This window comes from Scatophagus argus, chromosome 1, assembly GCF_020382885.2.
Source record: "Scatophagus argus isolate fScaArg1 chromosome 1, fScaArg1.pri, whole genome shotgun sequence".
NCBI classification, from domain to species: Eukaryota; Metazoa; Chordata; class Actinopteri; family Scatophagidae; genus Scatophagus; species Scatophagus argus.
The window spans coordinates 21,741,797-21,769,746 of record NC_058493.1 but is presented as its reverse complement, the minus strand read 5'-3'; the positions used below and the strand labels follow the sequence as shown (position 1 = coordinate 21,769,746).

The 27,950-nt window shown below is 42.7% G+C and overlaps 1 protein-coding gene across 12 annotated transcripts in view; it reads left to right on the top strand.

Annotated features, from left to right (window-relative positions):
- Positions 1 to 4,843: 4,843 nt before the first annotated feature.
- Positions 4,844 to 27,950, top strand: part of LOC124060310 (bromodomain adjacent to zinc finger domain protein 2B-like) — a 65,527-nt gene continuing 42,420 nt past the window's right edge. For 5 of the 12 annotated variants that reach the window (XM_046391194.1, XM_046391184.1, XM_046391173.1 and 2 more), the window contains exons 1-2: positions 11,847 to 14,737; positions 17,179 to 17,221. The gene's annotated coding sequence lies outside the window, so the exon portion shown is untranslated. Of the gene's footprint in view, positions 5,092 to 11,846; positions 14,738 to 17,178; positions 17,222 to 27,950 lie in introns of those variants that run through there. The other 7 variants (XM_046391156.1, XM_046391142.1, XM_046391131.1 and 4 more) reach the window with 3 other exon arrangements.

The window sequence follows — 27,950 nt, the reverse complement described above, 5'->3', positions numbered from 1 at the left end:
TGTAAATAGCAGCGTTGGTTTCCCGTGCTTTGATCCAAATTTTCAGGGAACTTTCCCTCAAATCAGACTTGTCAGAGCCACTGCTTGAAAGGAGCAGGAAAGCTCTCCGCCTGCAGAAACTGAACGCTGCTAAATCTCTAATGATTGAGTTTGCCAACAATGATGTCTTTCAATAAGAGTTGAGACCCTCCTGTGGATTAGCATTTGAGTGGAATCCCATAAAAGGTAGCTTACCTTTGCATTACAAATCACCAGTGGGTGACTTAATAGAAGCAGATCTAGTCCCCATGGAATTACAATAATGTTACTTATTTTCCAGGTAATGACCATGCATTATTCAGGTGATAGGAGTGTATTTATGTATCATACACTGTGTAAACTTTGTAAGAAAATGACAAATAAAAACAGCTTACTTCTGCTACACCTGCATTGACATAATCATGCTGTCTATGTAGGTCAGAGAGGCCAACAGCAAAACTTCAGTAATGGTAATAGAAAAAGTAATGGTCCCTTATCTGTCAAGGTATGCTCCACTGTCAGAGATAAATGCTGGCTACAGTGGACAGAAATAAAAGCTGGTTATATGTAAACTATGATAAAGTAATGCACTGAAGCTTGAAATTCAGCTGTGAAAATCATTTCCCTTGAAAAATCCCCTCAGCCTATTCTGTCTCAAAATGCAGAATAAGAGAAATTGTAAAGTCACAGATTGTAAGTAATGTCAGTTTGTGTGTGTGTGTGTGTGCACCTGTTTTCCCTATTCTTTCTTTTTTGTAAATTTTGGCCCTACGAGTAAGGGATATTTCACGCCACTTTATTTTAAATTGATTAAATTATAAGTAAGTAACTGTGGTTAACTGTTTTTAACAGCAGGGTCCCCTCAGAGTGATATTCACGGGCTTGAAGGAAAATACTAGGGTTGATTACCTTTGCTAAACCCCTGCACTTAGGCGCAGATTTAGCAAATGGAAAATCTGCTGACATTTTGTGTGCCGTGTGTACACACACTGACGCGGGTAAAGATGTGTTTTTATTTGATTCAAGGTCATTTGGCTTTGCTCAGGTTGGGGTGACATTTGCCTGTGATCTAATTCTTCATGGAGAGATGCATCACTGTGGGGCTGGGACTTGTTTCTCCACTTTCCTGGCACAAATGACTCCTCATTCCCAGAAAGGGAACATACTAAGGCTCTCTCTCTCTCTGTCTCTGTCTCTCTATCGGTCACACACTGACAACATGTGCACACAGACTGCATCTCCTCATTGAATGACAGTGTGAGTGTACCTCATCACGAATGAGTCACTCTACTACTCTGCTATTATGATGATTTCTCCCTTCTGTGTATTACATCATGCAGCAGAGGGTTCTGCTCAGTTATATTCACCACAATAAACACTCTCCAAGTGCGCTCATTTTAGACTGTGCATTTTATTAGTCAGCCTTGCGTGGAAAACATTATTTGGTCGTGCTTCCAAATCACTTTTTATCTAGTTAATTTTGTGCTCATTCGGTGAAAAGCACAACAAGCTGACTGTGAGTGATAAGGCTGACTTTAGGATGGCTAAAAACACTTGTGTCACAGAAACGCCCAGATGTACCGGAGTTTAAAGGTCAAGGATTAACGCATATTTCACTGTCACAAGGATGCCCACATACCATTAGGCACAGTTTGGCTCTCAGAAAATCCGCAATCGGGTCCATGCACTCTCAGCCATTACAATTATTGCAAACCTTTTTCAGAAAGAGAAAGTAGGATACCAATCAATAACAGCGTTCATCTGGCATAATTGCTGAATTTCATGTCAGTGAGAGAATATGAGTGCCACTTGAGGCACACCAATATTCTTCATATAGCAGCCACAAATTGGTCCCTTGTGCTTTAATCACACAGGCAGTTCAAATCATTGACTTTGCAAATCATTACATCTCACAAGGCATTGTGTTCGAGACTACTGATGTATTGAAAGAACGCTACAAAGAGAAGATGCTACATGGGTGGGAAGAATAATTACAGTCCGGTTGCAGGGTTCTTACATTAATCCAAAACAAAAGATTAAATTAAACTCAGCCATTACGGCAGTGTGAGATTTTAGACGAGGAGACAAATAAAAGAGCTTGAATCGTTCTATACAGCAGAACATTGTTTTAATTTAATTTATTGGGTGTTTATTTAATTGTTATTATCTAGGACACAACAATAAGGGAGGACTAATTCAATTGCATAAAAAGACATCCTTAGGCCACTTTTCTTGTGTGTGAACACTATTTTAAGCTCCATTTATGGTGTTCAAATTAAACATCTCAGAGTTGCTGGAAGCTTCTTGTGTTAATGGAAGCCCACATAGCGGACTGTGTGGGGAGGAGAGCAGATGAATCTGTATTCCCTGAATGTGTCTGGGCAAAAATCAATAAATGCAAGCACAGCTCCTTGCTTCTGACGGCTGTCCCTGTCTTTGCACGGTGGACTAATAGAAAAATAATAATTAAATCCAAATCACCAGATTAATTTGTTTTCCATCAGTCTCAAGAGAGATCTTTTTTTTTTTCCTGTTTCTTTAGTGGCTCATTATACTTTCTAATCAAGACAAAAAAAAGTCCCTCTTTTAGACAGACATGCTGTCTCCCTTCCCCCTTCTCTTCCCTGTGGTGTGCTTTCTCGCATTGCAGTCATTGTGCTGGCACTTATTATGTTACAAATGACCGAGGTACGGCAGGCATTCTCAGTGTGCATGCAAAGAGGGCCCACCCTTCTATGCTGCTAGTGCCTTCTCCTAATGACGATGCTCAGAGTGCCCCCCGACGCCACCCCACGCAGCCCTCTCCCCCATTCCCGCCCCCATGTGCTCTCTTTAATGAAGATTCTCCAATGCAATTAAAAATCCTTGCTTCTTGCTGCTACTGTATGACAAACAGAACCACTGTCATTCCTCATGGCCTGTCATTCTTGCAGCAAGAGGCGGAGGAGATGGAGAAATACACCAGGGTGCCAGTGACTAGAGAGACAGATAGAGAGGATTGTATGTGTGTGTGTGTGTGTGTGTGTGTGTGTGTGTGTGTGTGTGTGTGTGTGTGTGTGTGTGTGTGTGTGTGTGCGTGCGTGTCTGAAGAAGAGCAAAACCCCCCATCTCAACAGGTAATGGAAAGGGGCAGAGAAGAAAATCAATGACCAAAGAACATGGAGAGCAAGCTTATGAAATGGCTTTAACTGCACGCCACAAGCTGAATAAGGGGTTCTGTGTCCATCCTCCAAAACTCGGGTGATCATGAATGTTTTATTCAGACCCCCACCCCGCTGCCACCTTTTCTTTTTTTTTTTTCCTGTCTTTTTTCATACACGAAAATGACTGATTCCTGAGTAACATCTTTGCAATTCTTGCAATAACATCAAAAAAGGTTCAGATGGCACTTTTGGATGTTGAGACATAACAGCAGAGAGAGAGAGAGAGAGAAACTGGATACATTTATGGTCATTTATAATGTTTATGGAACATTAATATGAATGTGCCTGTAAACTAACACTCTATCAGGCTGCTAACAATGAGTTCATTGTTTGTGCATGATTTATGAGGTGTCTATAAACTAACAGTGAACAGTTTGTTAATCCGGTATAATACCTGTTAAAATGGATACAACCAGGAGCGATGTGACATGTAGACACACACCAGTTGGCTCCGGCTCTGTGACCCATCCTCATCATCCTCGTCAGGGTGGGGCATATAAGAACAGTTGCCCACTCCATCTGCAAAAACTCCCCGCCACCCCTCCACCCCCTTGTTGTTTTCCAGTTGAATGAAATAATCTTCCCCCCGTCTGGAAACCCAGTCTGGGTCAGAGGGCCTGCGTTCAGCCTGTTGCTTATTGTGTGTTCAGAAGAGGAGGTAAAGCATACAATTAGGCACAGATGGCTGTCTTTGCCAGGCAATGTATTGATCCTATCCCGTGGAAGATCTGTCCCATTTCTGTTTTTGTTTGACAAATGCCTTCTAATTTAGAGCCTGTGTGAAACCGATTTGTATTTGTTTGATCGTGTAGCATCCTCTGATGGATCATCATTTGGTTAGTTAATAGTGAGACACACCAGGAATTTTTTGTGACTCAATAGTGAGAAATGACTGCTCATGAAACCGGAATACTTAGACTGATAGACTGATGACATATAGATAGATAGATCGATAGATAGATGCTAAAGGCCAATTGAATATTTATATTTAGTTTGTGACTCGTCAAATGCATGTGTGGATGATAATATTGTCAAATTAATTAACAACAGTTTTTATCGTTTTAGCCAACTTAATAAGCAATTAATCCCCATAACATCTTTCAAAATAACTCCTTCAAGCAAGCAGAAACGAAGAGGGTCGTCCAACTTTTATTTCCTGTGCAAACTGCAAAAATCTTCGCTTGTAGGTGTCATTTGGTGTGTTTTAGTTAAATCCACCTTTTAAAGCAATAATAATAATAATAATCATAAATAAAATAAATCAAAACATAATCGACTTAAGAATAATGAATAAAACTGATCAAACTTATATGTAAGTTTGGACTTTTAAAGGAGAAAACATAAATTAATCGTTTTTTGTTTTTGTTTTTTAAATGCAGCTTATTTGTTTGTTATCTGTTTACCCCAGTGGCCGGCAACCGTCAAAGGACTGCGTAGTTTAAGATATGACTAACAACATCAATAAAGTTACCGCTGCGTCTCTTCCAGTGTGTGTGAAGCTAACGACAATGTCGCATTTAAAGTAATAACGGTCAATAACTGTATGCTTCCTTTACTACGGCCGCTGCACAAATAATAAGTTTTCTTTGTGTGGCAGTAGTGAGCTGACGTCAGGTCGGTTCCTTGAAGTGGAGCTGAATAAACCTTGAGAAGAGTCTCCTTCAATCTGCTGTTAGTAACTAACACACACACTCACACACACCGAGACTCAATTACTGCCCAATTCCCTTCTTTATCATTCGTCCCCGACCTCTTTCATAACCAAAACCGACCAAGGGAAAAAAAGAGGCGAGAAGAAGACCAAGCCGAAGTGTTAGTTGAACTAAAAAACCCACGTTGGAAATAAGTAAAGTGTCGAAAGTAAAATAAGGTAAGTGTTTTATTTCACTGACGCTGTTTTCCCCACATCACAGAACAAGCGATGAGCTGCGTAGTGTTGGCTCCGATTCTAGTTTCTTTGCTTTTTTGTTTTTTTTTTAGCTTGTCTAAACTGGTTTATGGATAGTTTGTCGTTTTCTGCTACGCTGCATTTCATTCAGTCTGTGTATTCCGTAGCGGTACATTCGGTCAAATCCGTAAAGTTTTTTTTTCCTTTAATACGAAAAAACGAAGTGTTTTTTTCCTCTTCGGAGTGGTGACCTGATAGTGGGAATCGTCTTTGTGTCCCTCTCTCCTTTTCTCTCTCGCACTCGGGTTGTTGTATTTGATAACTTGTCTTATCGTCGAGAAATTAAACTTTTCGAGGGGCCGAAGTGTTGTCTGATTTTGCTTTTATCAACCGTGTAAATGTACACTTGTCGCTTGTTTGGGGTTTTCTTTTAGAGGGGGGAGTGCGTTTTATTTTGTGCTGGATGTTGTAACCGTCAACGTAAACCGAGGGGGTAAACTGCGAGGCACTGGACTGCCGTTGGTCCTCGCTTGGCCGCCCGTTAAAAAAAATCCATCCGGTTTAATAGTCCCTCGACGCGAAAATAAAACAATTAGCGACAAATACATAAATATCCCCTTCGGTTCGGATTAACTTTGGCGTATATTATTCGGCTCTTTTTTCCCCCCTCGGTGGGCTAGAGTTTGAGCTTTTCGTGTTGCTATTGCTGGCCAGCCTGTCGGGGAGCTGCCTGCTATCGCGGTCGCTTCCTCAAACAGAGAGGCATGCAGGCAAGCTAGCAGCCGCTTGGCCCGAGTTGTTGAAATTTATCCCTTTGTGTATATTACAATATCCTCCATTTTTTTTCTGCCCCTTCCAAAACAACAAGCCTCTCGCCATCTTGGTTATTTTAAATGCGTCCCCTCAGAGCACCCCTACCTTTTTCTCCCCCCCCTCTTCCCTCCCCTCCTCACTTCTCTCCCCCCCCCTCCTCTCACAAACACACAGACGACTTTTAAAGGAAATGGATCCACGTTTTTTTTTTCTTTTCGCAAGTTTTACCAAAGTTTTAGACTTGTTAGAGACAAAACGTGATCCGTGGCTCGCGTCCCGTTTGCGTTTCTTTTAGTAAGAAAACGAAGGTGGTGAATGGATCGTTAGCTATGGTTTGAAGCCAGTTTCATGTCCGATAGGGGACAGTTTGTGCTTGTGGACGAGACCGTTGCTTAAAAAAACAAAAAACAAATGTGAAGTGATATGTCAGGGTGGTGTCTTTTTTTTCCCCCGTGGAGACAGGTGGACACACGGTGTTATATTGGTACAGCCACAGTGAAAGCATTTGTGCTGTGTTTAACCTAATGCGTTGTTAAATATGATTTCTGAGTTTACTCGGTGCGGCTTTATGTTTATCTTTGCAACTGAGCATGAATGAATGAAGGAAGGAAGGGACAAGGAAGGAAGGAAGGAAGGAATATTAATTACCAAGAATCCTATTAAGGGAAGAACAGTCAAAAATGAAATTTAACTGGATATCCGTGCCAAGTAATAGTCATTCAACATCCTTTGAATTATGAGATTGACGTTACAAAGGTATTTATTGGAAAATTAGTGGTGCCTAAATTGTCAACACAAAGTTGAATTGATTTATGATTGATAGATTTGCCAGATTGTCGAGGGTAAAAGGTGTATGGACACTCACATGCATCTCTTTTCATCATTACGCACACACACACACTCTCACACACACACACACAAACAGTTTGAATCATTCCTGACTGAGCTGTCATACTGGGTTGCAGTTCAGACAGGAGACGTCGCAGAAAGAAATGTTATTTTAGCCCATTCGTTTCCTCTGTCCCTCAGAGTTAAAACTTGGGTCTCACTTTGTTCCCCATGTCCTGTAAGCAGTTTAAGAAAGAGAGTGTGTTGGGTAGGGGGGGCAAGAAAGAAAACCAAACCGAGCAAATGCTTTGAAATGGAAAATCTGATCATTTCACCTCCCACCTCTTTTGTTTGCCCGTTTATTGCTGCAAAGCTGGAGTGCAGAGGAGCAGATGTTTAGCCAAACATGAAGGCGCGGTGCCTCTGTCCTTATGGGGATGGCTCTCCCTCCTCTCACTGCTGATGCATCGACATGACAGCTGCTTGATTTCATGGAGCTGCTAAGAAGCCATTAGTGGTATCAGTGAATTGAGACGGAACAGTGTCTCTCAGTTTCCTACCACTATTACAACTGTCTATTGTTAGCGTCATTTTGTGCAGATTTGTTTTAATGTGTGTGTGTGTGTGTGTGTGTGTGTGTGTGTGTGCATGCGTGCGTGCGTGTGTGTGCACAAGTGCTGCAGCTGAACATACAAATCAACAAGAAGTACTAATATATTTGTGCAGTGTTTTTTCCCATAATTTGAGAGAGAGAGAGCAAGAGCAAAAGTGAAAAAAGGGGAACAAATCTGTCAGAGTTTGTTTGCCATGTTGGTTTGAAATGAAAGCACACTGTGCTACCTCAAGCACACTCAAATCAGAGATGTCTCTTCTTGCCAGGCCAAGAAAAAAAAAAAAAATCAACTCTCGGCTGGAGTTTTATTCTTTCCCTCTCTCCCTCACTCTCTCTCTGTTTGCTTCTCTTTCTCAAATTGGTACTGTTGTTTTTGAAGAGATAAATGAGGACTTCCGCTTGACTTGAACATTCAGGAATTAAGCATAGACATAGTTAAGCCCTATTTGCATGTCTACCAAAGTCACCGCAAATGGTTGCTATTGACTAAGCTGATTAGGTGAAATTAGGTTCACGAGCTCTGTGTCTGGGGGTGCTGAATCTGACAGAACTTGGACAGCTTTTGAGAAGACAATCCCATGTGCACACATGGCTGTATTCTCTATAATCCTTTACTATTGAATATGAAGCTGTATCTTTTTTTTTTTTTTTGAGGCAACACGTACTTGCATTCTTTAGGCTTGGGCTTTATTAGGTGTGCACGATATACCGATCAAGTCACCAATATGAGGAAATGTTTTGTTAAAAACATGTGCCGGCATTGCTTCACATGGGAAGTGATTTCAAAATGATGTCCAGCGGCGTATTATTTATGGTTGAGTTGTCTCTTTGTAAGTGTGCACTTTATTTATGCCATATCACACTCTTTCTGCTATGTATGTCAACCGGTGGCCTGTTTTGAATGCACAAAGTTAATACGCAACTTTTCACGTGTGTTTCCAGAAACTTTTGTGATGATTGAGTAGAGCTCAACGCTGCATGTCAAACAAAATTTGTTTTTCGCTTGTGGTCACCGTATGACGGTCAATATTTAAGAGTGTCAGTCAGTGTTTTGAGGAGTTCAGTTCTAAAATGAAATATTAAACTGAAATGTACAGATCCATCTTGGCGTCAGTACAAAAATCTTTACCTTAGGCTGTAGTATTTTGAATACTGTATTTTCTATATGACCAGATATATCATAATGTAAGTGATTTATGCGGTAGAGTTGATGGCAAGAGACTAAGCTGATAATGACAGAGAACATTTAACCGCAACATGTTTATATAGCCTATATAAAGTGCTTAGGAATCATTCTGTTGATAGCTCCTAACTCAAATATTCCATTGTACTGATATCAGTATTTTAAATTTAGACAGAGATAAATTAGACCTGCAAACAAACTATCGATAATAATGGCCATCTGGGAGTCCTGTCAAATCTCTGCATGTTAGCGCTGACACAGAGCTGTGAAATTTAGAGAAGAGATCTGCTCTGTGTTAACCAAGTGACTCAAGAACTAATGTTAGACAGAGTGCTGATCAAATTTCCTCATCCTTACGCATCGCTCACACATTTACATATGAATGTGCACGCGTGCACATCCAGAAAACAATAACGACAAATGAAATAATGTACCAGTCCAAGAAACTTAGGACTTTAAACAGATGTTTTCGAAGCAGACATTAATCCTATAAGGACTAATGGTCCTTTGAGAAGAAGCCACGATTTAGTGAAAGCCCTAAAAGCTTCTAGGCATTAGATTGATAATGCTTCTTATTGTCACAGATCAAACTGGTGTTGCTGTGTATCTGTCTTGGTCTACTGTGCTGAGTGTTACAGGCCTGGGCAGGCATCTCGCTTATTGATACGTGTTTACACGGCCTCGCAGGTTAATGTCCTCTCAGCTGGAAAGTTGGTTAGCTCTCAGATGATCTACCTAACCTTGTGTTACCTTGCTATTTTGGTAGCACTGCTTGTTCACTGGATGTCCTGATAATCGTCAGGGTACACAAATAATTGTCTAAAGTGCATGCTCTGTGACAGCCGCGTTCAATGTGAGCCTTGTCAAATGTTCTGGCCATCCTTTGCTGTGTCTGTATAATGAGAAGTGCATTTATATTTTGAGGACCAAGCTAATAAGATAGGGCACATATGCCTCCCATTGTAGAAACAAATGAACAGTCTTAACTGTTAATTAAAACTTAACGATTCCATGCTCATTTTAGTTTTCTCTACATTTTGGTGTGGATTACATATGGTGGATTAATTACCAAACAATAAGCAGTGTATAGTGCAAGTGGGTCACCCTGTGCTGACTTTCAGGAGACAGAAGGCAGAGCAGCCAAATTTGGGAGGGAAAGGCGATAAGCTGCTTCTTTGCTGTTCGTCCCCTGGGCCTCTATTTATCATTCAATGTGAGAATTTCCTTGATGAAAGTCAAGGTTGTTTGTGCATGCTCTGTCTCGTTGGGATGCCTGTTTTTCCACCAGCAAGGTGAAAAGGTTGATTTTCCCCTCCAAAGAGATGCCTTGTTTGGAAAGTCCAGGCTAGTTTCTTTTAATGAAGTCTCAAAAGGTCCTGATGATTTTTTTCCACTTCAGGGCTGTTTTTGTTTTCTACATTAGTTAGGAGGTGAAAATACAGATGTACTCCTTGTTTTGTGGAAACATAGAACAGCATGTATACAAGTCCTCATAATTCACTGTTTGTCTCACACAGTCATGCGGCGAAGACACAGCAATGAAGGTTATCACTTAATGTGAGCTGAAAGCACTCATTTAATGTGGTCTTTATGAAACATTAGAGCTACAAGAAGCAAAAAAGATGACAACATCGTGAATGCATTTCTTTTCTTGAAAAGAAATCATTTCAGTGTTGTTCGGCCTCATGAAACTGAGACGTTCAGGGTCTCTTAACTTAAGCTGAGCGGGGCTGGATTGAAACCTAATAAACATGATGTTAGGGGATAGTGTTTTGCAAAGAAAACCAAACAATATGTTTTCTGTCATTTTTGTCCCATCTGTCTGTTTCGTCTAGGTGCCCGTCATTTTTTGCTTCAGCCGGAACTTGATTATAGAAATGGTGATGAGGTCTGGAAAACCTCCTGTTTAGTCTGATGTTTACCACACCTTGACATTCTCAATCTGTAGCGGGGGGCCTGTATTTACACTTTTCTCCAGATTTCACCCGTACTGGCTGTGCTCAGATGGGAAAAAGGAAAAGAAATAGGAAGACGGTTTTGGATGTGGCAATGGGAATGATATTGGTTTCTCTATTGGTGTGCCTCGTGGGTCAGTGGGGTTCTTGATGATAGTATGGAATAGCTTGTAGCAGGCAGGGGAGCTGTGAGCCTTGCTGAGTGTTAAGATGTACGTAGACACGCAAACATACACACATGCGTGCACACACACACACAAACCACACACTCGCTGTCAGAACACAGGCATTTACGCATAGGAACAGGATGCACACACACACACGCACACACACAAATGCATGAGATTGCGCCTCGACAGCCCCCATTTATTGATCTTCTTCAGCATTTAAAATCTGGTCACTGCTGCCACAAAGGCTTTTTATTTTAGCTGTGCTGGCAAAGCCTGCTCCAAGCTAAGCCAGAATTTTAAATATTTAACTCCTACAGAACGCCACGAGAAATGACAAGGATAGGGAAAAACAAATAGGAAGGCATTTTTGAGCCGCGCAATAGTTATATGTGTATTTGTTCAGAGCCGTGTTTTATGTAAACCGCAGTGGTACAATCAGTTCTCAGTGTGTTAGCTGTGACAGCTTGGAGTAAAAAAATCTGCATATACAGCACCCTGTCTTTCATGAAGTTTTTATCAGGAATTCAGGGACATCCTTTCTTTCCCTCCACAAGAAAAAGTTACGGGAAAGATGTAAGCATTCACTCTGAATCTGACTTAACTCAGCACTGACCTACATGGCCTCGCAGTCTGAAATGCTAGCAGCCATTGGATTACTGGACTTGGGACAAGCTGCTGTTTTTAGGATTTTAAGGTTAAAAATGGATACTCATGTGTAGAGAGGTGACTCAACGGTGCCTAATCCACAGAAGCCCTGTAACACGGAGTCTTTCAGTCATTACCTTCTCTGTCTCTGAGTGTAGTGTCTTACTGTTTCTCATTTCACATTGAACACAAAACAAGGTATTACAAAATTAATTTCCCCTTTTTCTGAGGAGGAAATTTTCAGTTAGGACCAGGTGCTTGTAGGAGGAAATGATCTGACTAGCAGTGTTCACACCACATTTCGAAATTATTTGTCTTGAAAAGGTCAAAGCACATTTGAAGTAATTTCAAATGCCTTGGCATTGTCCCGGAAGTACTGTGTATGTTGTATTAACACCACCTATTAAGAACAAGCACCAGGCAGCCAAACCACAATATTTCTTCATCCTGTTGAACCTGCTGCTGCTGCTGTTGTTTTCCCCTCGTCCAGCTATGAAAGTCCATTCCCACTCAGTCTGTGGCATTTTGTCTGTCTTTCTCTCACTTGATCTGTCTCTCTCCCTGTCTCATTCCCGCTTGTGCTCTCTCTTTCCCGAACGATGACACTGAGAGACAGCTGTAACGTGAGACGCCTCTCGATCCTGGCAGGGGCTTCGAAAGCCGAGGCAGAAGGGAGGGAGAGGGCCTTTATCTGAAACTGGGGGCGCTGACCTCCCTCATTCCCCTTCTCTTTTTCTCCTCCTTTCTTTCCCTGTCTCTGCGTCTGTGAGCATATCCTATCCTCCCCCAACCATCAGAGGCCAGGACTCCAGTCTTTTAAAAAAAATTGTCTCCCAGTAGCACAAACCTAATGAATGAAATATTGTGTGTTGTTGCTGTTTGCACCATCTGGAGCTGCCCGTTACTTTTAAAGTCCTAGCATGTCCCAATCTTTTGTCCGAGTTAGGTGGATACAACTTATGTTGTCAGTGGTTCACAGAATGTAGTGAGTGATATTTGAGTGACATATTTTTGAGGACCTATATGAGGACACTTTCTTGTTTGTGCGTGTGCTCAGATGTCGATGGAAACATCCAAACACACCCGGGCTGTGGGCTATGGCTGCTAAATCCTCTGTGAGAGCTTGTGTGTAATCCAAACACTTAGAGCTAATTTAAGCATGCAGGCAGGAGCAGCATCCTTTAGGAAACAACAGCTCTCTCTTGCTTTTGCTGTCTCCATCCTCTACTGTGTGTGTGTGTACTACAAATGTGTTTGTGTGTGCATGTCTTGTCGCTGGAGGGAAATGAAAGCACTCAATCACTCACCTGTCAGAGGACTTCAAATTCTGTCCATAACACACACACACACACACATAGGGACACACACACGGACACATATGTGCATACACACTTACCCCAGAGGGCTTGACAGGACTGGCCCTTTATTGACTCCCTTGATCAAGGAGACAGCAGATCCATTTAATAGAAGCTCCACATACACACACACACACACACACACACACACACACAGGCGTTGAAATCAAAGTGGATTCACATCTGCTCTCCACTCTGCTCCGCTGTAGCATTTTCCTCTCATACAACAGAGCTGGTAGTCATTTAAAACTGTGGCAATTTGGGTGTTGAATTCAATTTTGAAAGCCAGTTCTAATAGGAGTCATGGTGTTTTCATTGCAGGGTATGCCAACAGTTTCCTTGTCATAGCTGCAATGTCATTACACCAAGACAGCTCTTCTTCACCTCATCTTGTGTGTGTCATGATACGAGCCCAGCTTGGGCTACAGGCATGTTCAGTTGGCCTTGGCCCCTGTGCTCCCCAGTTGTCCGTGTTTTGTGCTGAGTGTTTTGGAAGGCCAGTTAGCCAAGAGGGTGCGGGGAGGAGATGTGACAGCTGTGTTGGTCACGGCTACTCTGACCTTCACACATCATCTTGATGGATCATCAAGGCTGTAACGATACACTGAAGCTGTTGTGTAGGCCTGTGCTAGCCTTATTATCCACTGCTGATGGTCCGGTCACACACTGTACTGATATCACCGTTGCAAATGCAACTGTGGACAGTCACCAGCGAGGGCATACGTGAATGAGATTTGTCTTGGGATAACAAAAAGAAAAAGTCAGAAAAGGAAGTGTATTGGCTAATGCAGGCTTCTCTGTTTTGAAGAGAAGCAACTCATCATGGCAACACAAAAACACACATATACAGACAAAAAGACAGATGCACACAGTCGAGCCTGGTATTTCATATATATATGCCTCTCACAAATGGATTGCGCTAATGTTCTGAGCTTTTTGCCAGTCTCAAAGCGCTTTACTTTGTGTGTGTGTGTGTGTGTGTGTGTGTGTGTGTGTGTGTGTGTGTGTGGTATAACCCGTTCCTTTGAAATGGCACTTGTTCCATCAAGCCAAGGAAGAAACCATTTAGTGGAATGACAAACACACACACATATATATATTCATACACACATACACACCACCAGGAGACTGGGAGAACCTGAACTGCACTCAGGCAAACATTTCTCACACAAGTTCTTTATTCCTCAATCTGCTCTTTAGTTTTCCCCCCGAACATACACTTACATACAAAGGTACTTTCACAGAGATTCCATTTTGTCAGCTTTCAGCCCCAGATCATGTAACAATAAAAGATGCTGCCCTCCAGTTAAACACTGCCAGTAAATCACAGGGCAAAGAAAGCTGGGAGAAGCACTTATTTTTAAGCAGCATGAGAGACCACACTGGGGGGGAAGGGGTTGAGACAGATAGGGTAAGACCCAGAGAGAGAGAGAGAGAGAGAGGGAGGAAGAGAGAGCTTCTTTGTGCACTGTGTACTGGCATTGTGTGTGATGAAGAGATGAATCACTGCTATTTAGGGATTGGTTTCCTGCAACTGATTGTGTGACGACTCAGTGGCGGACAGACTGTCAAGACTTGCCTGTTTTGTTCTGGGGGCTTCAGGAAAATGTCTGCGGCCAAGTCTCACTAGCTCACTCCCCACAGGGCCCGGTGTGCCAGAGATCAACAGAGACAACAGAGACAAACACCTCACCGGTGTCGCTGTTCTAACAAGGCATCAAATATTAAAAAGCAAGGGATTTTAGGCCAATTTCAATATGTGTATTTTCAGAGTACACTTGTTTTCCATGCTCAAATACTAACAGATTTTTTTCTTAAAGAAGGCTCACGTGCAACATGACCTTTCTTTCTTTTTTTTCTTTCTTTGTTTCTTTCTGACCCTTGTATTAACCCTGTGCAGATGCCTGAGAGCCGTTATATGAATCTTAAAGTAAAGTCAACATCTGTGTGGCTGAGACAAGAGGTGGGGGTAGATTAGGGAAGCCAAACAAGACAATTCAGAGAGACATTGTAACTGTTAGGTTGCACACTGTCCATGTGCGAGCATGTCTGGAGTGTAACTGCAGGTAATTATAACTTTGGAGATGTTTCCTGTTTTTCCATTTCTTGTTTTTTTGTCCCTTTTAAGTTAATTACTAAGTAATAAAAGTGATGATGATGAGTATAAAAATGGCATTTTGATTGTTACAAGTTCACTAGTATAACTTAGGGCAGTAATTTGTTGTGTCACTTTATTTTAAGCAGTGATGAAAAGTAACTAAGTACTGAAGTACTGTACACTTTTGAGGTACTTGTTGTGTATTTCTACATGTACTTGATGTAAGTACCAGATCTGCAGATCTTTCTACTACCTTTGGTTATAGGCTATAACAAATAGTTTTTTTGTGTTACTTTCAAATACATGGTAAGTCTTTCTCATTAAAGTTCTACTCAGGTAAATCTTTTTTGGTGTGTAATAAAGTAATAGAATCCATCTAATTATTTCCATTTACATGCATTTTGTTTCTGTTATTTAATGGTAAATATGGTTTTGATACTTAAGTTTTAATTTAAGATAAGATTTTTGTTGCTTCATTCATTATTCAATCAAATAATCTGCAACTAACGTGATCGTCGTTTCAGTCAATTTTAAAGCAAAAACCTTTTCCAGCTTCACAGATGTGTCTTTTTTCTGCCTTTTTGTATTGTGTAATCATAAACTAAATATCTTAAGTTTTTGGGTTATCTGCTGAATGAAACAAGCTATCTGATGACGTCAGGTCTTGCTTTGTGATTTAATTTTAGGAGGCATTTTCTTAATGCTTTGACAATCGACTTGACAATTTATACTCCAAATGATTGAGACAATAAGCTGCATATTAATCAACAATGTCAGTAATTGTTAGTTGCAGCTGAATCATATGCTGAGATGATTTATGAGGACACTGACATTGAAGAAGGCATCTTCAATGGAAAAACGTGATATTTTGTGATATTTTATCCATCTGCCATTGATGAAAAACTAGAAATATCTCACAGTGAAACGAGGTTAATAGACTAACAGCCTGATTCTCAGTCAGGCAAATGATGGCAGACAGCAGTGGCTTTCTTATCCAGTGTAATTCACCTGCCTCGTGGCTGGCAAATCATTTTCTGTGCTGAAGCCCTATGAGCAGAGATCCTTTAATCATCCACTAATAGGCCTTTATGAAAAAGCTGAAGATGAATTCAGCCTACCTGGCTCTCTGTTATCATTATCACTGCAATGAGTTATCAAAGTATTTGTGTGTGTCTGTAGTCTGCTTGTGTGTGTCTGTGTGTGTGTTTGTCTGTCTTTCTGTGTTAGAGTGTGGATAATGAAAGGACCCATCTCGGTTCGATGAGTGCGGTTATTATCAACAGGTGATTTCTGTTCAGTGACAGATTGAGTTGTAATGACAGATGTGCATTGCATTATGTGCCCACAGATTTTGACATGACTGAAGGGCATCTAGTTAGATCCGGCTCATGAATGCAGTATATCCTTTTTCTTATTTTACCTCGGCAGTCATTCCAACAAGTGACATTTACAGGAAATACCCAAGAAAAAACAGCTGTAAAATGCTCTTTTAAACGGCGTACAAGAACTGAAACTAATGCAGAAACATGTAATTGTAAAAGGTGATCACATGATGTGACTTCATTCTGTTGCTGTTGACCAGATGGATGTGTTGACTGTCAACAAAACCTTGTTAGATAGCTACCCACACATGCTATAACACTCTGTGTTTGGTGTGTTTGTGTGGAAATGTCTAAAAGAGTCTGCGTCTCCGTGCATGTGGCAGGTTTGAAGTTCGTACGAGCTGTTCTTCCATGCCATCTAATCAAGTGGACATAACTTATTACCTTAACACTATAGCTGAAAACTATGTATGTATATGACCCAGCATAAATAAAAGTTTTTACTGAGTGTGTTTGCTTGCTGTGGTGTTACACTATAACAGGGTGGCGCCTTGTTTTGGTGAGCTTCTTAGATTAAGCCTAGGCTGTAAGAGCACAGGAGGGCCTCAGAGACAATGTATGAAAGATGGGCGTGAGAACGCTGGTAAGGCTTGGTTCTCTGCAAGAACTGTCTTGTGTTTGGGGAAAATATCCACACACTCAAAGCTCCAGTGTCTAGATCCATTTCTAACAAACAGGTTTTACAAGAAAAGGCTCGGGGAGAAAGAGACTTTTTTTTTTTTGTCTGTGTGAATCTTTCTGTGTGTGCGTGTGTGTGCAGCCACAGCTGTGTTTCAGACGTCACTGTATTTTCTATTTGATGTTGCTGAAAGCCTCATACACTGAACTATGTTACTGTAACTTTGATATCCAGGTTGTCTTTAAGGGGCTTCATCCCCTTCTGGTTTTCAAAAGGAAATCTTCTAGAACTATTACAATACTTCATATAATCTAACCATTTCAATACCATAAAACGTCTTATTCCGTTGGTTTAGATTGTATTTTTAACCTGAGCCGCAGTGATGTTTTGTTTCTGCTTTATCCCCAGGTGTTACAGCAGTTATGTCAAAGAGCTGAAGACATCTCTAACGGTGAGTACACACTTCACTAAAGAGCGCTCACGTCTCCTCTTTTTCGCTCTCTGTCCCTGCTATGTGCTTGCGTGTTATAAAATAGTTCATGTGTGACTTTTTGAAACATATATTGTCACCCACTTCTGCTTTTTCTTTTGTGTTTTTTTTTTGTTAAAATGGCATGCCGGAACAAACTTGCCTACTCCTCCAGTTTCAGGCCTAATTTGATTTTCATTCATTCAGTGAAAGAGGATGTTTTTTTTTCTCCCCCAATTAAATTTAACAAGAGTCCCTTGAAAAGCAGTTGTTATGATTACATTACAAATTCGGGGTTCATTCAGTGAATCAAGCAATTAATTAGATTTCTCCCATTCTAATCAGAATATTTGTCTGAAACGTACGCGCCTAATAAACATCCTTTGAGTTTGCTATCTGTTCAGAGGCAGCGCCGAATGTAAATGGTTGTTAACTGTGCCCTACAGTGCTTTTGGGTTAGGATCTTGGGTTTAGTTGCTTGTGTGTTGATATGTGCAGCTTTAATGTGCAGCTCCCCTCTCCGTCCCTTTCTTTCCTCCTTTCTTTCTGTCTTCTCTTTCTTTCTTTCTTTCTCTGCCTCTCTCTCTCGCTCTGTTTTCTGTGTCTCTGTGTGAGAGCTATCTGTACTCAGGGGCGCGGCTGCGTCCTCAAGGCTTCACTTCACACACACCAAGGTGGCAGTTTGTTGTTCCACACACAGACAATGACTTGCACTTTTCTCTCCTGCCTGACTTGATGGCCCTGTGCCTGCGAATGTGTCACTAGATGAAATGGGATCTTTTATAAGAAGGTTTTTACTGAATGCAGAGTGCAAGAAAATACCTGTTCCGCCTGTGACTGCCTCTTTAGCCTTGTGTGTTACCAGGCCTGATTCTATCAGGTCTAACCGTTACTGCTTCATCTCTGGCTGTGAATGATACATTATATCCCCGCAGGTTGGTGCAAGCTGGTTGTATCATGTATGATAAGTATTGATGAGTTCTCTCTTGGGGAATCAATTTCTAGGGGGGGTGTAGCTGTGTAGCTCAACCCCCACTGCTGGCTGTTCCTGACTGGTGTTTTGGCTGCCTGACTTTTCCTGCAGCCCCATAGAGAACAAGCGCAGCAGAGCACAGGGAAAGATGGAGCTCATCCAAACAGCTATGGTGTAATTAGCTGACATTTGTTGCTTGGAAGACAAGAGAAGGGAAAAAGGAAAGAGCTGCTCAACTCAAACACCCAAAGGAATATGCAAATGTTGAGAGTGAGAGAAAATGAAAGACAGAAAAATGTGTCGCACGGGGATATAATTATATTACACACGTATGGATGCGTGTTTGTGTGTGTGAGTAATTGTGTGTGTGTATCATGAACCCATTGAACTTTATGTGAGGCTTTTTTTTTGGTCAGTGTTTTGCCACCAGAGCGTGAACCTTAAGGAAGGACTAACAAATGCATTGGGATAAGGAAGACTAACTGGTATACTTTCTCTGCTGTGATACCTTTGTGTGCTGTTTAGCATTCTTGTAGAGCATGTCTTAATGTATTCAGTTACATCAGATAGACATCAACTGAACTATACAGCACCCACATGAAGCAGCCATCCACAACCAGCCCGTCTCTCTGGTTCCAGGGAAGGTTGTGTGCATGCATTTGCAAGTTGGCATGTGTGTTGGTGTGCATGCGTTTAGGAGAGTAATGCATGTGGACTATCTGTACTTAAGCCAGGGTGCTGCGTGAAGGAGCAGCAATGCTTACGCAGTCCCATCTGCTTGAGCCAAGCTTGAAATGCAATGCCTTTTAATGACAAAATACTGAGTGGCTGGGTGGTGTGCAGAGAAGTGTGTGTGTGTGTGTGTGTGTATGAGTGAGTGATAGAGTGTGTGTTGAATGAGTGTGAAATAGAGAGGAATAAAGGGAGAGGGAGAAGGAGAGAGAAAAACATCTCGAAGGTCAGGAGCAGCAGGCGGCCGTAGGGGAGAGACACGTGAGACAGAGATAGTCTTGCGTCAGCCCCACAGCAGTACGCTCTTTATGTGAGTGTGTGTGTGTGTGTGTGTGTGTGTGTGTGTGTGTGTCCTGTGGGGCCAGCATTTCCATCCGCATCCCACCGTGTGTTACAGCGGAGAAGCATGCCAGTGTTTCTATTCTGAGCATCTCGATCCTCAAGACTACATAGATAGATAGATAGACTGATAGATAGACTGATAGATAGACTGATAGATAGACTGATAGATAGACTGATAGATAGATAGATAGATGGAAAGGGCACCGTGCATTTGTGCTTATACATTTTGTATATTACAAATGACTTTGAAGCAGTCAGTTATAGAGCTGCAGATAATTTTTTACATGGCTCTTTTGACAGTGGAAGGGGAAATTACACCTTCCAGCCTGAGGGCAGAGAATTTGTGTGTCTCACTGCCTGTCACAAAACCTGAATAGGGTTTCATCAATCCTAGCAACTGCTATCATTTTTCAGCTCTTACTCATGAGCCTCTTTGTTTCTCACAGTGTCTTTTTCCCGGTGCCCTTTAAACTGGTGCTCTGTTAGACTGGGGAAGTGTTAGAGATAACGCCTAAACATTTAGTACTTTGTACTTGCCTCGAAGCTAAGATTGTTAAAAAGCTGCTGTGAGATTGTCCTTGGGATGGGGAGTGGTGTAACTTGAACAGACACACTCCAGCATTAGTTTGGGCTTACCCATCCATGTCGCTCTGTCTCTGTCTCTTTCACTCTCGCTCCCGCTCTTTCTCCACACACACACACACACACACACACACACACACACCAAAACACTGACCGTTCCCCTTCTGCCTCCTTTGGCCCGCGTGGTCTCAACAAGGTTCATTCCTCCAGCCAGACATTTGATTCACCCCTATTGCCAAACAGCCTCTGCTCTCCTTGTCCCTATGAAGGGCTTCAGCGTGGGGTGAGGCTGCTCTTTTACAGACCCTTGTGCCATGAATCACTACTCACACCCGGGGAGCCTCAGTCCACTCTGGGGCTGCCTGCCCGGACGATAATGTGCGTGGTCATGAGGGGGCCATTTTGAATGGAGGGCCAGACAAAACAGGAGCTAAAGAACTCAAGCTGTGAGCTTTCCCAGAGAGGACAACAATGGGAGCGGCTTGTGTGTGTATGTGTGCATTAATGTGTTTGTTGAGGTAACGGGGAGATGTTGGACACACACTGCTGAGTTTTGGGTGTCATAATGTAACATAATTGCATGCCAGTAATTTATGAAACATTAGGAGTAGACCTTTAAACCCCATACATCACAAACCTTTTAGCCCCCACACAAACAGGTTTGCAATATGAGCTGGACTGCTAGCCCTAATGCCTGTTTTACTGTTAGGTTTGAAAACAAGAAATAACCAAACCTTTGCCATGACTCTCACTTATCTGCCAACCTAATAGTAATATTATGCTCACTGAGGCAAGTATTTATGTAAGGTATCTATCTATCTATCTATCTATCTATCCATCTATAAGGTTTTGTGGTGTTGATCAGTGCTTTGCCAGTGAACTTAAGTTTGTAGAAAATTAATCTGGCACATGATTTATTGAGTTTAAAGGTTTAAACTTGTTTGTGTGCAGTCCCATTTTACATAGTGTTTGTTGCTTGCTCCTTGCTGGTTTTATTTTTGTGTTACTGAATGTATTGATTTTGGTTTAAAATTTTTTTAGCCTTCACAAATTTTTTAATATGATTGTGCAGACATGTAAGGGTTGCAGGATTACTCTTTTATAGCGATAATTAAGCAGAAAACACACACACACACACACACACACACACACACACACACACACACACACACAGACAAACCAATTCCACCCAATGCCAGCTGTTGCCCTGTGAGAGCCTCCAGGTTTATTGGGTCTATATGTGCTGGGTTTATCACCAAACCACATCTCTTCAACTGTCTTTATGCCTCGGTCTCTCTTTCTCGACCATGGGCTCTTGTCTCTTGACATCCTCCACTGCTTCCTGCCCTCTAACCCCCTTCCCCAGCTCTTCTTTCCTCCTCCCCTACTTCAAACACCCACACACGAAACCTGGTTTTCTGACTACAATGTGTGTCTGTGGTAGGGAATAGTTTGCCCCTACTGGGCCTGCCGGGCCAGGCCAGGTTGTAACCTGGATACAGCTGCAGTCCAGAGGAGCCATTAGCAGTGCCAGGAGGCCCCTAGCTCCCAGCGAGGGCTCATTACTGTATTTGTGCAGTCACACTTCTCCTATGAAACACAGCAGTGTGCCTGGTGAAACTAGCCAGGACATTGAGCCTCGGGGAAACCATTACAGCTCCATTTGGTGTTCTGAGAGAGTGAGACGAAGAGACAGAGAGAGAGAGAGGGAGAGAACGAAAGAGGGGAACAAATACTAAGAATTATATTAATCATTAAACACCTCCAGCTTTCCCCATACTTAACTGTGAGAGTGTCAGCCTCTGTGTTTATTGGATTTTATTTGCTCTTTGTTCAGTGCGTGTATGTGTGCATGTGTTTGCGTGCTCTCTGAGGCCCAGTTCAGCTGTCTGGTCTGGTGTGCAGATGGCCGAGTTGGGGCCTGCTGAAGGAGATACCCCCTTTTCTTTCCTCTGTCTCTTTCCATGTCCTTGTTTCCTTTTCTCTCCTATTTTCTCCCCTCCTCTCCAGGTTTTTCTACTGGGTTTCATTTACCAGTTACATCCCTGGCTGCCTCCTCTCTTTCATCACCGCATCTGCTGAGGGCCATCTTGGGCAGAGGAGAGTTTTCCACTCTCTATTTTCTCTCTCCCTGCTTCTTTATTCGCCTCTCAGGGCTCAGTGCGGCAGCTATACGCGGTGGCTTTGGAATGAAATGTCTCTTAACCGAGCCATGTGCCCCGGAGCTACGGTAATTGCAGGTGAAATTCAGCTTCCTCTTTAAAATGCCATCTCTCATTTCCAGTTACCGGCCCCCTCCGTATCTCTCCCTCTCTCTCTCTCCCTCTTTCTCTGCTTTCCTCCCCTCCTGCCTCTCTCTCTCTCTCTCTCTCTCTCTCTCTCTCTCTCCCTCTCCCTCTGGCTGTCTTTCAGAGGCGTGTGAATCCCTCAGCCCCTGTCGCGTCTCTCTGCCCCAACAGACACTCCCACAATGCACAGCGCTGATGGTTGCACAGTGATATCAGCCATGCAGAGGAGAGGGAGGGCCGCTGCCTAGCCACATACACAATCAATGTGTGTGTGTGTGTGTGTGTGTGTGTGTGTGTGTGAGAGAGAGAGAGAGAGAGAGAGAGAGAAAAACAGAAAGAGAAAGTGCAAAGATGGTATAACAGTAACTGAAAGTATGTTTGTGAGGGGGAGATATATGCGTATGTGGGTATACAAAAAAAAGTGTTGTTGTGTGTTCAAGTGTGTGTGTGTGTGTGTGTGTGTGTGTGTGTGTACAGCGTCAGCAAGGCGTGAGCCGTGTAGAGGTGACATCAAGGTGAACACGGCGTGCAGAATGCTCTGCCGACTCGGGAGGCAGCAAATGGCTCTGTGGCAGATGGAGTCTTTGTCAGGGAAGAAAAATGGCAGCTCAAGAGCGTCAGAGACCCCCCCCCCCACCCCCCACCCAACCTCCCCCACCCCCTCCCCCCTCTTTCTCTTTCTCTCACACACATACATTTATACATATACCACTTTTTGTCTCTCTACCTCTGTGTCTTTTATGCACAGTGGTCACACACACATGCATTCATGCAATACATGCATGTACACACACACACACACACACACACACACACACACATACACACAAGACAAATGCACATACACGTATTGGCACACAGACTGCCTCCTCCCCTCCTTAGTGAGCTGGGCCGGCGGGCGGTGACCTTCCCCTGCTCGGAGGGTTCCCTGGCTGTTTGATCAATTATCCCTCTCCCATTGTTTACCAGGAAGCAGGAGTAGAGAGGAGAAGAGAGAGAAGGCTCAAAATGGCCACTGTCAGGTGGAGGGATCCATTTCCCTGCCAGCGTGGGGGTGGGGGTTAGGGAGAGAGAGTGAGAGAAAGAGAGACCAGAGCTGTGAAGCATGCTTAGAGGGAAGGGAGGAGCATCGTTCCCTGGGAGCTGGGATGATGTGACATTATGCTGAAGGTATAGCTCTGACAGTGATTACCATTTGTGATTCCGTATGTCATTTGTTCAAAGGTGGCTGTTAGATCCCTTAACTTCAAACATCAAATATAAGCTAGCTATATTTAAATCCCAAATGAACACATTTTGTCCACTCCATGAATTTCTGAAATATATAGTCATGTCTGTCCAATGCTGTATACAGATGCATGTATGCATAATGCCACAGTACTGCAGGTACACTTCCTATTTTTAGCATGGAGAAGTGGTGGTGGTGGTGGTGGTGGTGGGGCACATACTCTAAAGGTCAGGTGGCAGAGAGAGAAAAACGAGTGGGAACAAATGATGCACTAAGCGAATGACACTCTGAGGTCCTGCTTTAATATGTATGTATCGCAGGTTGATGGCTGATTTCATTAGCGCCTCTCATTGTTATGCATAGATTGTCCTCCTGCAGCAAAATGAATCTTGTATTCACATGCGCGTGCACGCACGCACACACACTCACCTTCATACACACATACAGCAAACTGCGTTTTTCCAGGGAATACTGTGTGTTTGGATCTCGCAGAGGGCTTGAAGAAAAGGTTGATGTTTCCACGGGCTTGTTATCTGTGTCGGCTATAATTAAAACAGTTTACAGCGCTGTCATTTCAACACAGGTTTTTGGCGCTGCTGTGAATAATTCCTGTCAGGTACTTGGTGTGATTATTGTTGATATTAGAGTAAATTATTTCCAAAGTATCAGAGAAAGACTATCTTTGTTTTAATGACTTGAGCAGAATACGTCATGTCATGTCTGACGGCTCTGATTACGTCACTTCAGTTTATCTAAGTGTGTGTGTGTGTGTGTGTGAGAGAGAGAGAGGGTGCTAAGTGCATTGCCATATGATTATATGTGTTTATGTGACTACATGCTCATCCTTGCACACACAGAATACATATGGTCATTGTGCGAAAATGCCTGACTGCCTCTTTCCAATTCTTCAAGATGACTGGGAATTCCAGTCCTTAGTGGGACATGAGCAAATGTTCTGTGTGAGATATTAATAGCTATTGTGGGCGGAAAAGGAAAAAAAAGCTTCTGCATTTTTCCATATGTTTTGTAAGGAAACAGTCCAGATGGATTATCTCTTGGTCTGGAGATTTCTCTTGCCTCAATCAGCTCAAATCCAAGCGGTGGTGGACTTGCCAGACACACACACGCACACACACGCACACACTAACGTGCTCACACTCCTCCCGTCTGAAGTACAACAGGCTATTACTGATTAACATGTCTAAACTCAGCCAGTTCAAAAAGCTACTCTTAATTTCTTTCCCATCTTGCTCTCATATGATTCATGGATGACGTGATGGTCTTTCTTCCTAACATACCTCACGTACCTCACAGTCACAGAGATATGTTTGTCGTGTTCCTATTTGTTGCCTGAGAAACCATGTTGGCTTGTCTTCTCACATTTCACACTTGGTTTCATCCCCTTAACCCCTAATGCTCAGCCTGGATGGGCTGCCTGACCTCTGGAGTCATGGATGTTAGACTCATCGGCATCACAAGGGCCGGAGTTGGGCTTTGTTTGGCCCAGTGAGTGTTAGCACAGACGGAAGCAAAGTTTCTTGGATCAAAGGTTTATAGAGTTAAATAAAATAAATCTACAGCACTCTTTGTCAACATATTCACCATGTTTGTGTGCAGATTTTAATTTGCTTGCTGTATTTTTGACTGGTTCTTTGGATTTGCACTTCTTCACCAACATACTTTGTTAGTCCTTGTGAGGCTCATTGTCTCTTGAAGATTTATCAAGTAGTAAGATGTAAACATTCACACTTGGCCTTGTGGCTGTAATGCAGGAAGACAAAGCAAAACACCCACTCTCAATCTTTTCCTGAGTTGGCACACACACACATACACATTATGTGGTGTGACAAGATGTCACATAGTTGGAGTTTCACAGCATGCTGGCATTCCAGGACAGCAAAGAAGAAGATAATGTCAGTTCACTGTTGGTTAGCTCACTGTTTTATCCTGTTCCTGGGCCACAGAGCGTGAAGGGTGTCTATGACACACACACACACTCACACTCACATCACACCACACATGCATACTTTGCACACACCACTTTCTGAGAACACTTTACCTTTCCAAGCCTGTTAGACGACAAAGGCCAAAAACAGCCCTGCAAGTGACAAAAGATGCTCATTGACATGGCTGCCAGCATAGACAAAAGCTACGCTCTTGTGTGGATGCACTTAAATTTTCTTTTTTATGACACACGGTTTCTGGAACCAGGAAGTGTGGCACACTGACTGACAGGATGTAGGATGATGATTTGGTATTGGTGTTTGATTTGTGCTTTTAGAGGTCACAGTCCCTGAAAATAGCTTTTTGAGTATATTATTGTGCAACACATCTGCGTAAAGAGCAGGCTTTGTGAGTGTGTTGATCCTTCATACCAGAGCGCGGCTATATTTAAATGAAGAAATCGTGAAATTCACCTAGTCAGCAGCGGAAAAAAGAGCTTCCTCTCCAAACCGCCCACACCGCTTTCAGCCTTGTTGTGACTTGTTTGTCTGTCGTTGGAGGATTTTGGCTTCTTCCAGAACAGTTGCACTTAAAAACCCTCAGCTCCAGAGGAGTTGTTACACAGCAGCAGCAGCAGCAGCAGCACAGAACTAAAAACACAGAAATGCGAGTGGAGCTCATGAGACGGAAACTGGAAATTACTCCATCTCTCGCTACGGTGTGGTCTCTCTGTATGCATGTCAGGTGCATGCATGCTATTGTTACTTTCATCACTGGTGTGTGTTGTCATGTGCAGCTGTTTGCTCTCCAGTTAGTGTACTGTGTAGTGAGTTAGTGGAGTTAGGGCAGTGTGGAGCTTCTCTTCAGTCTGAGCTTTCCTCTGATTTATTCTTAACATCTGTCTTTGGCAGGTGTGTGGAACCGCAAGGTCCTCTCTCTGAGCCTGTGATGTAGCGCTCATTGTGGGCAGTGTGTGTGTGTGTGTGTGTGCGTGCATTGGTGCAAAACAACAGAGAGGGGCCTTCCTCCACCCCCTCTCCTTGGGATGAGTCATATTTGAGCCCTGTGTAATCCAAGCCTGTGTTTCATGTGTGTGAACAGACAGACCCTAAGCAGTGGTCTCGGTCCTGACTCCCTCTGGGGCAGTGAGTGGGTGAGACATGGCTATCAACAACAGGCCCAGGCGGCTTCGGTTTCAGCCTCGCCACACAAGGAATCTACTTGTCGTGACATAAACAGATATACACACCAAACACAAGCATACATTCACATAGAGACAAACAATTATTCTTTTCCCTGCTTAGCTCCCCCTTAAATAATATCACGTAACAAAAGAGGCCTGATAGCAAGCTTTGTGATTGGTTCACCTATAAGGAAGTGTTAGGATCCAAAGCATGAGCCAGTGGATATAGTTTCACATGAAAAAGATACAATGGTGACGCACAGTCTAACACAGGTAACTCTGTGTGTGTGTGTGTGTGTGGTCATGTGTGGGTCCACCTGTGAGAGTGTGATTGCAGTGCAGTAATGTCAAGGCTGGGTTTGACACAGTCAACAATAGGGCTTCAAATATTTTGACTTGTTATATGAAATCACACAGGGAAAGTGTGGTGACACAGGAAATAGGGCCGTGACACAGGAAGAAAGGAGCTCTGTTTAGTGGATATTCTGTACCGGATTTCAAAGCACCCCATTGCTGGTGTGACAAACTCTTTCAAAGGCACAGCTGGACTTTTAAAAGGGTCTTCTACATTTGTCCCCAAGGGGGAGAAAAAGTGTCCTGGTTAGAGCAAGGCAAAGGCAGCTCCTTGTGTGATATTTTGTCGCACAATGAAGTGCAGAGAATAAAAGCCGTTTCTCATCCATGTAAAATATTGAGCTGAAATTTAGGTTTATCTTGATTGTGAAAAAATACTCCTGTATATTCTCTATGTGTTGCAATATTCTGACCTGATTTTGTCATTTGACAAAGATGAAATGGTAGGCAGGAGCGCGGAAATGAGAACACAAGGATTGGACAGTGACATTTGTGAACATCATTCACTGAATCTTTTGGGACCAGCTTTTTTCAGAACTGCTTTGAGTGGGATGTCACAATAAAACGAAAGAAAGAAAGAAAGAACTATGCATACCTTGAGGAAAGCTGTGGTGACTACCATGTTGTACCATGTTAATCTCAGCTCACTGAAAGTGTCCCTGAGCATTTTTTGACAAGTTACATTAGATTGCAACCCATTCCACTGTCGTACAATCTTTAACACAATTACAGACGTATGGGGGAAAATGGGTTGCGTTTGGGGGACCTCGTGGTCCGACATACCAACTAACCACAACATCTCAGATTCAATTCACCACTTTGAAAAAGATTTTATGTCGTTTTATAGACTTGCAAATCCAGACAGAAAACAGCACTTATCCTGTGATTATAGTCCACTGTCATTATTTGGGGCAGCAAACTTCATTACAAGACTTTGTGTCGCTGAAGTCAGGAAGCATCTCGGCACTCAGCAAAAAAAATTCTGAGTCTAGCTGAGAAATCTTTTGGATACAAACCAAAACCAAAGGCATGCAAGTCGCTGGTTGCCTGTTATTGTGTGACACTGGGACACATTTATAAATGGG